The sequence below is a fragment of the Aotus nancymaae genome, unplaced genomic scaffold (genome assembly GCF_030222135.1).
Source record: "Aotus nancymaae isolate 86718 unplaced genomic scaffold, 86718_ANA_hifiasm-v0.15.2.pri h1tg000067l, whole genome shotgun sequence".
Lineage (NCBI taxonomy): Eukaryota > Metazoa > Chordata > Mammalia > Primates > Aotidae > Aotus > Aotus nancymaae.
In genome coordinates, this window is record NW_026988482.1 from 35,740,907 (window position 1) to 35,749,320 (window position 8,414).

Sequence of the window (8,414 nt, forward strand, 5' to 3'; positions counted from 1 at the left end):
AGTTACAACTTGTTAGATTTCCGATAGTTCATATTAGAGGGTCAGATTTTAACATGTGAATGTAAACATAGTGCCAGAATTTGTTCTCAAGTCTCTGAAAGAACAAAAGAGAAAAGAGAAAAGAGTAAAAACCAGACTAATTTCCAAAATAGAAATAGAGCATGTTGAAGTTGCATGAATACACAAATAAAGATGGGGACACAAAAACATTTCCTAGAGCATTCTATCAAAGGCTGCAGGAAAAAGGCTAAGACAAGGATACCAAATAGAAAACCATAAACCTGAAAGGGTTACCTACACTACTATAAGGACTCCAGAAACCTGCCTTCTTGCAGAAACAGGATGCTTTCGACATGAGGGCATGAGATGAAGACTGCAGACCTCTTTGTACCTCACTCTCCTCATTTATAAAATGAGAATTAGATTAGATAATTTATAAGGTCCTTCCAGACCTAACCCATTAAGTTCTTATCATCTATGTGGTCCCTGCACCTTAAGAGAGATGATCATATAAAGAAGCTCAAAAAATATTTGTTGAATTCATGAAATATTACAACCTTACCAATAATAAATAAGATATTTTACAACAATTGGTCCTGGTCTGTGGCCTAGAAAGAACAAATTAGAGGAGAAACCATTATCTAAAGAGCTACACATCTGGTGTTCCTGCTAGCTGACTGCTGGTGGAATGAAAATAACCCTGGAAAATAAGATGCTCGGGTCTAGTCTCATCTCTGACACGAACCAACTGTGTGACCTTGGGCAAACTGCTTTACCACCTGGGCCACTTTCCTCATCTCTAACATAAAGGTATTATAAAACTGTATACAGCTAGCATTTGTGGAAACTTTATTATAGGCCAAGAAGTGTTCCAAGATCGTTGCCTTAGAATTAAATTATCTCAAAGGTTTTTGAAACTCTAACGTTTAGTGTCAAACTACAGAGACAACATGATACAATGAAACTATTCCAAATTCTGTAGCCAGAAAGGTTGGACTCCCCCTTAGCTCTCTAAGGTAGGTTCTTTCTCTAAGCAGAGACTGTTAAGCAGAAGGGCTTACAGTCGCAGTCCTTTTATTTACCAGTGTTTTAGCTTGAACAAGTTACTTAGCTTTCCTAGGCTTAGTTTTCTAATCTGTAAAATTGATATAAAAATGATTCTCACTCTCATATAGCTTTTTAGAGGATTAAAATATAACATATACATTGAATATATATTTTATTGATACTTGTGTAATCATGGACTATCTTCTCAAGATTTTTTATCATATACAAATGGAAAATTTAGTATTAAAAAGAGATCATGTGAACATGCTCTAAATGCTCAAGTGTTAGTGGTTTTGGAAGCATGCACATTTACTAATACTTGGAACACGATATACAACAATCCCATATATAATACTTAGAACAGCATATGCAATCAATAACAACAACAAAAACACACACACCAAAAAAAAAAAACAAAGACGTATTTCTTTACTAAACATCTCTAGTCCAGGTTGCAGCAGATGAACACAGAGGCCGGCAGCCATGAATGCACGGCCACATGGGAGTTGTAGTTCCGAGTCAAGGCGCTGAGCTACAGAAGAGGGAAGAGAGACTTCAACTCCCAGGAGACATCTCGCCGTGCAAAATGGCACGCCGGGAGGTGGAGTACTTGCCCGACGAGAAACAAGAGGCGGGACTACAACTCCCAGAAGCCTCCGCTGCCCAGGCCTCCGGGCGCAAGCTGAAGCCAAGGAGGGAGGGTTCAAGTAGATCCGGCTTAACAACAGGTGCGAGTAGACACAGCCGATGGTAGTCTGGGCCCAGCCCGGGTCAGAAGCTTTCTAAAAACAACCACTGGGGGTATTTTCTACGGGTCCCAGCACGTTTCTGAGAGACCAGAATAGTAATAGCAGTAAATCTGCAAGTGGTAAGCTTTCACAAGCATGACCTCAATTTAGATTTTGGCTTCAGGCAGCAACCTTGGGCCACCTGAGCTGGGATCCTTGAGCTCCTTTTTTCCCAGATCAGCGCTTCGAGTGGCTGTTCCAAGGTAACACAGCAAGGGTAGAATTTGAGTCTGCAGAGAAAACTGCAGATGTATCTCAAGTTCCACTAACCTGTCTCCTTCCCTCCGCCACCCCCCCAACTTGGATATACCTTTAAAATCCCCCCTTATGACAGTAAAAATAAAAACAACAAGCCATAAAATAGGTGTAAGAAAGTCCGACCAAGTACTGATGAGTTATCCCACAACAAATTCGATGCCTATTTGGTCTGTTTTTGAAACATTAATGTAAAATTCTCTCCCAAAATACTGCCTTCTCTATACTCCAGTTTGCTCCCGTCCTGGGCACGTGTTCAGCACCCTCTTAGGGGAACCCAAAGCTGCGTGTTTGACACAAACCTGCCGGGACGGATTCTTGCTACTTGTCTATGAAAGTGACGAACCATCCAAAAACGACGGTGCCGACTATACCCACAGGGCCAAGAACTGGGACGTCCCTGGACCCGCTGGCGTGGCCTCGTGCCTCAGTTTCCCCACGTATAAATACGTTGGAGGAGGAAGGTGTTAGGGCTAGGTCCGGTGCTTGGGAATTGGGGAGCCCAAGTTCCCACCCTGAGACGCTCGGGGGTCGGAAGAGTCCTCGGGACAGAAGCCCACCGCCCCGTGAGCGGCGCCAGCTCCACTGGGCTCAGGGGTGATGACCTAACGCGCGTGGAAACCCACACCGGCGCCCCAGAAACACGGTTCCACTTGGGCTTGCCCCCCCGCCCCTACCTTCCAGGATGTTGACAGCTGGGAATGAAAGGCAGAGGGAAGAAGCGCGGGGTCAGAGCGCCGCCTGGGCTTGTGCCCACTGGGTGGCCGCCTGAGGGACCCCGCAACAGAGGGCAAAAAGTCCAGTGACGGGACAGAGCGGAGCGGGAACTGCAATTCCCAAAAGACCCCGCGGTAGGGGCGGGAGCCAAGATGGCCGCTCGTCTGGGGACAGGAGCGAAAGCCAATAGGCGCAGAGTATGCGCCTACACAGGACCAATTGAAAGCCAGAGTGGCTGTAACCCTGATTCAGGTGTGGGGAAACACTGACCACAGGAGAGAAGTTGGGCGCTAGTGGGGGGAGGGGTTGGGCATAAATTGCACAATCTTTGGCTTTTTCTAAATAGAAAAAGAAACACGATTCTTTTCACGTGTAATGAAAGGCTGTACCGCACTTTCGCTTTCTTCCTTCCTGCCAAAACGCGCTTAACTTATCCCTTCACGACTCCCCACTCACTGGATTTCTTTTCACTTCATTTCCCCTCTCTGGATCTTGATTCCTTAAGCCTTCTCTTCTTTATGTGTCTCTCAGAAACACAGACTCGCAGCCCCTAACGTGATCCATCAAATGATGTGATCGTTTACTACTACGCTCAGCCCTCTCGGGCATCCTAACAAAATTGCACCACAAGTGCCCCATCCTTTTCCGTTCTGTCTTTTTTAACTGTGCTGGTTTTTTCCTTAGCACTTGTCGTTACCAAGCATTGTATAAAATTGACTTATTTATCTTTTCACCTTTCTCACATAGAATGCAAGATCCTTGCAGATAAGGATTTTTGTTTTGGTCGCTGTAGTCTTTCTAGCGGGTGGTAAAGTCCCCAGCACATAGTAAATACACTATATTTTGAATAATTGAAAGAAATCTAGCGTGACCTTTCCCTCTGGTCTCCCTTTCTCTGGTGCAGATCAACTCGTCTCTGACCACCATTGTTCCTTCTGCTTGCTCCCTTTTTTAATCCAAAATCATCATTGATGTATTCTGTGCCAGATGCCATATGGGTGCTGGAGAAATCATTGATTCAGACCCAATTCCTAACCTCAAAATGCTCTGGGTCTAGTGACGTATGAAAAGTAAACTTAATTTTGCAATACATGCAATTACAAATTGCAGAACACCTAAGTAATTTTCACAAGCTCATGCAGCTCCTAAGCAGGGACTAGATTCCTGACTGCAGACTCTTGCCATTACACCAGGAGAAACAAAGAGCAGTCACTCTCGGACAAACACTGTTATACCAAAGCGAGTTTAAAACAGAAGCGCCACACTCTCTAAGTTTGTTGAGAGTGCGTTTAATGCCGGCGTCCGAGAGTCCGCTATTGCTCAAACTTCTCGGCCCCAAACAAAAGACAGTCAACATTTTTATACCTTTTCATGGGTTAGGAGGCGGAAAGCAAATTGTTACAGAAGCTGAAAGAGCAGGTTAGGGGAGGGGGAGCTAGCAACAAAGATTTTATTTAAAGTTGTTTATCAAGCAAGATGTGGAATAGACAGTTACACAGCTGCAGGTACAGGTTGTATGGGTCAGTGGGCCCTGTTTCTCAGAAATAGGTTACAAAATACCAGGTGCCTCAGGCTACAAAGTTTCAGGAACAGAGTGCCCTACATAGCTCAGAGTGGTCAAAATGGAGTCAACAGGATTGCTTAAAATGGAGTCAACAGGATTGCTTAAAATGGAGTCACCGTAGCCAGGCTAGATTATCTCAACACTAAGATATATCCTCATTTTCCTTAGCACCATTTCCTTTCTTTCTCTGTCTCTCACTTTTTTCTTTGGCCTAATTCATTATATGCAAGCGATTACATCAAGTCTTAGATCTCTCATTATTTCTGATGTTTGAATCTCATGTAGAGTAGCAAGGTGTCCTACAAAGTGTCCTGGTGTGAAATACTGATGTCCTTGGAAGCTTGAGTCTCACAGAATGTCACACTGGATTATGTTCATCACACAGACACCATGGCCACATAAAATATTATCAAATTGTGAATAACAAAGTAAAATTGAAAAAAATTATAGTTAAAACAGCAGGAATGTGATCAATATGTGTACAGACTAATTTTGTGCCTAAAGATTAAAACCCCTGTTCAGGCTTCCTAGTCTAATCTTCTGTCAATTTGGGGTCATTTCCTGTAATACAATAATTCTTTGTTGCTTTTATGAGCACAGACTTAGCTCAGCAGTCCCAGCTATTCTCAAGCTGATCGACATGAGAGATTTCATCACGTGTCAGCCAGCAGCCAGACTAAACGTGGAAGAAAATCAGAAGCATATGAAACTGGAAAGCTCAATAACTTTCCTCCTCTTGAGAAAGTATCACCCTATAATCATTACATCTTCTACTTAGCAGTCAAAAGGCAAATGTCATGAACATATTTTGGATCTAAACAGTGGTGTCTAATGATTATTACACTGTTGTCGGATAGCCGAATATGAGCACGTAGATATTACTTCAGCTGTGGATAATGCTGACTGCTGGGCTCAAGGTCAGCCATGTCCTTCAGCAACAGATACATGCACAAAGAGCATGAAGACATGGCACTTGCCTTGGACTCAGGACCTTTGAGTGCCAAGACAGTCAGTTGCAGGTTACTGTCTGATCTGCAACTTGACTGAATTAATGATCACCTTTGTTTGGGTTCTCCGGGAGCAGATCTGGAGACAGGTATTCAAGAGCAAGTATTTTATTTAGGAGGTTACTGCAGGAAACACCAGTAAGAGACTAGGAAAGTGAAATAGAGAAAAGAAGGCCAGAAAGATGCCTTATCTGGCGCATTGGTGCTAGGGGCAATCAGAACTTAATCCTTCTAGGAATCTCTAGGAAACATTGTGAAACATGTACCTTAGACTGAGTGATTCCACCAAGAGAACAAGAAAAATGGGTTGTTTAAACACCAACTACCATCAGTCAATGATTGGGGACTGCTTTTAGGGGTTATTGAGACCCTGGCTTGTCTGCCATGCTCCAAGAGTGGACAGAGTTGCCTCAGTGGCCACAGAAAGCCAGAGACAGAGGAATTAAGAATCAGAGTGGTAATAGTGAGAATAGAGGAATTAAGAATCAGAGTGGAAATAATAAGGGAATATAACATACTGGCAGGGCACCAATAATATCTGCCACAGTAGCTTTGGTTTACCACAAGTTCATGTCACTGAAACTAACAGAATAAGAATAAATCAGAAACTAAGTAGATAAATACAAAAACCCAAGCAGCCTACCACCTTGTATCACTCATGAACAATTAAGATAGATTGTACTTTCTAAATCATCACTAAGACATACAAACCAAACAATAGCAAAAGCCTCATTTACCTGGGGAATAGGAACTCTCTGGGCATTTAAGGAGGATGCTTTGGGAGCTTTGGGGTGTTGTACAGCACCCCAAAGGGAAAATGAAGATTCAGAAAAGAGGAAAAGGAAATTTAAAGAAACATGCTGAAAACATAGTGTTTTTCATTTTATGATCTTCAAACGTGAGTAAAGGCCTTGGATATTTTAAGAAAGTAGCATCAAGATCTGGGTGACTTTTAGACGCAGAAGACAATTTTGTGAAAGAACTCTGTGGGGTCGGGCGCGGTGGCTCATGCCTGTAATCCCAGCACTTAGGGAGGCCGAGGCGGGCGAATCACGAGGTCAAGAGATCAAAACCATCCTGGTCAACATAGTGAAACCCCATCTCTACTAAAAATACAAAAAAAAATTAGCTGGGAGTGGTGGCGCGTGCCTGTAGCCCCGGCTACTCGGGAGGCTGAGGCAGGAGAATTGCTCGAACCCAGGAGGCCGACGTTGCAGTGAGCCGAGGTCGCACCACTGCACTCCAGCCTGGCGCCTGGTGATGGAGTGAGACTCTGTCTCAAAAAAAAAAACCAAAAAAACAAAAACAAAAACAAAAAAACTCTGTGGATTGTGCCATTATAGCACTTCTTCTTAGCAAATATCTTTACTTCAAATTATAGTCCTCATTTATTTGTCCCTTTGTTTATCATCTGTCTCCTCCAAATAAAAGGTAAACTCTATGAAGGTAAGAACTTTGTTTTCAGGCCGAGCACCGTAGCTCATGCCTATAATCCCAGCACTTTGGGAGGCCGAGGTGGGCAGATGACTTGAGGTCAGGAATTCGAGACCAGCCTGGCCAACATGGTGAAACCCCATCTCTACTAAAAATACAAAAATTAGCTGGGCATGGTGGCTCACACCTGTAATCCCAGCTACTTGGGAGGCTGAGGCAGGGAATCACTTGAGCCTGGGAGGCAGAGGCTCCAGTGAGCCGAGATTGCACCACTGTACTCCAGCTTGAGTGACACAGCGAGACTCCATCTCAAAAAAAAAAAAGAACTTTGTTTTTGTATTATTCAGTAGTGGGCACTCAATAAATATGTGGTCAATGAATGACTATATTATGGCTACAAAAAGCAAACAGGGTCAGTACTAGAAGAGGCTGACATTTATACCACTTGTATCATTCAACTAAATTGTAAAGGTAAGAGGCACTGATAATTACACAATAACCTGCCATTATCACGAAGCTTGGGGCCGTCCTTGTGTGTAGAAAAACTGGGAGTCACATAATGTTCTTTGGCTTTAGTCAAACACTTCCAACAGCATCCTTTTCAAGCACACAGGGCCTACAAGGAAATCTTTACCATGGAAACAGAATTTCAAAACTAAAAAGGCTGTAGAGGTCAAAGAGTTCAACCCTTTGCATAATTCATCTTAGCCATATGTTACAGGTCATAATCCAGACCTTCAAACAAGGATCTTTAATTTATTTATAATTTATTATAAGTTTGGGATTTATTTGAAAAAAATAATATCTAATATGAAAATATTATACTAGAAAAAGGAAAAGTAATGCATTATTTTTGCAATACAAAGTATAGAAAGCTTGGGAAACTCAGTCATACTCAAATGTATTCGTCTGCTTCACACATTTCTCAACCTGTGACATTAAGCTCTTTGGCTACCATTGGAAAATTCTGGTTTAGCCATCTTATGATGTGCTAAAAATTTTCTAAATTTTTCACCTGTCTTTGTTATTTTCTCATCTTATTTCTCCCTTTGTTGTTCTGTGTTAAATATATTCCTTGGGTAGATTTGTTCATCAGATATTTAGAGATCTGTCTATTCCCTATAGATAGCGAACATATGCATGCTGTCTCCTTTTAACTATGCCTCATAAATAATCACACTTAATCCTTCTTAGTGCCATCTTTTGCAATCATCTTCTACTTACCTAGAACATAAGGTGCATAAAACTAAGCTCAGTGTCCAAGCTGTGATCTCAGTAGGGTGGCTCAGAGATAAGCTATGATTTTTCATCACACTCTTTCAAGAAATTATGGCTCTAAACTTATTGCCCTGGTTTCACGGCAGCTTTAAAAACATTTCATCATTCTAGAAGATGAGACCCATTAAAAGCATTTTCTAAAAACTAAAAGATATAGTAGAGGAGAGTGCAGTTTCAATTCAGTTCAGCTTTTTATATATTGAGGGTTACTATGTGAGCCATTCTGTTAGAGGCTGAAATTCACCAGTGAATAAGACACAGTCTCTGAAGTGGTACTATAGTGAATACTGTAAGCATGTAAATAGATGAGCAAATCAATGTGAT

At 42.2% G+C, this 8,414-nt stretch overlaps 1 protein-coding gene across 2 annotated transcripts in view; it reads right to left on the reverse strand.

Moving 5' to 3' along the window:
• Positions 1-2,913, reverse strand: part of FHIT (fragile histidine triad diadenosine triphosphatase) — a 1,493,687-nt gene extending 1,490,774 nt beyond the window's left edge. Inside the window, exon 1 of one of the 2 annotated variants that reach the window (XM_012462838.2) lies at positions 2,768-2,913. The gene's annotated coding sequence lies outside the window, so the exon portion shown is untranslated. Of the gene's footprint in view, positions 1-2,392; positions 2,412-2,767 lie in introns of those variants that run through there. The other variant, XM_064367281.1, reaches the window with a different exon arrangement.
• Positions 2,914-8,414: the final 5,501 nt, after the last annotated feature.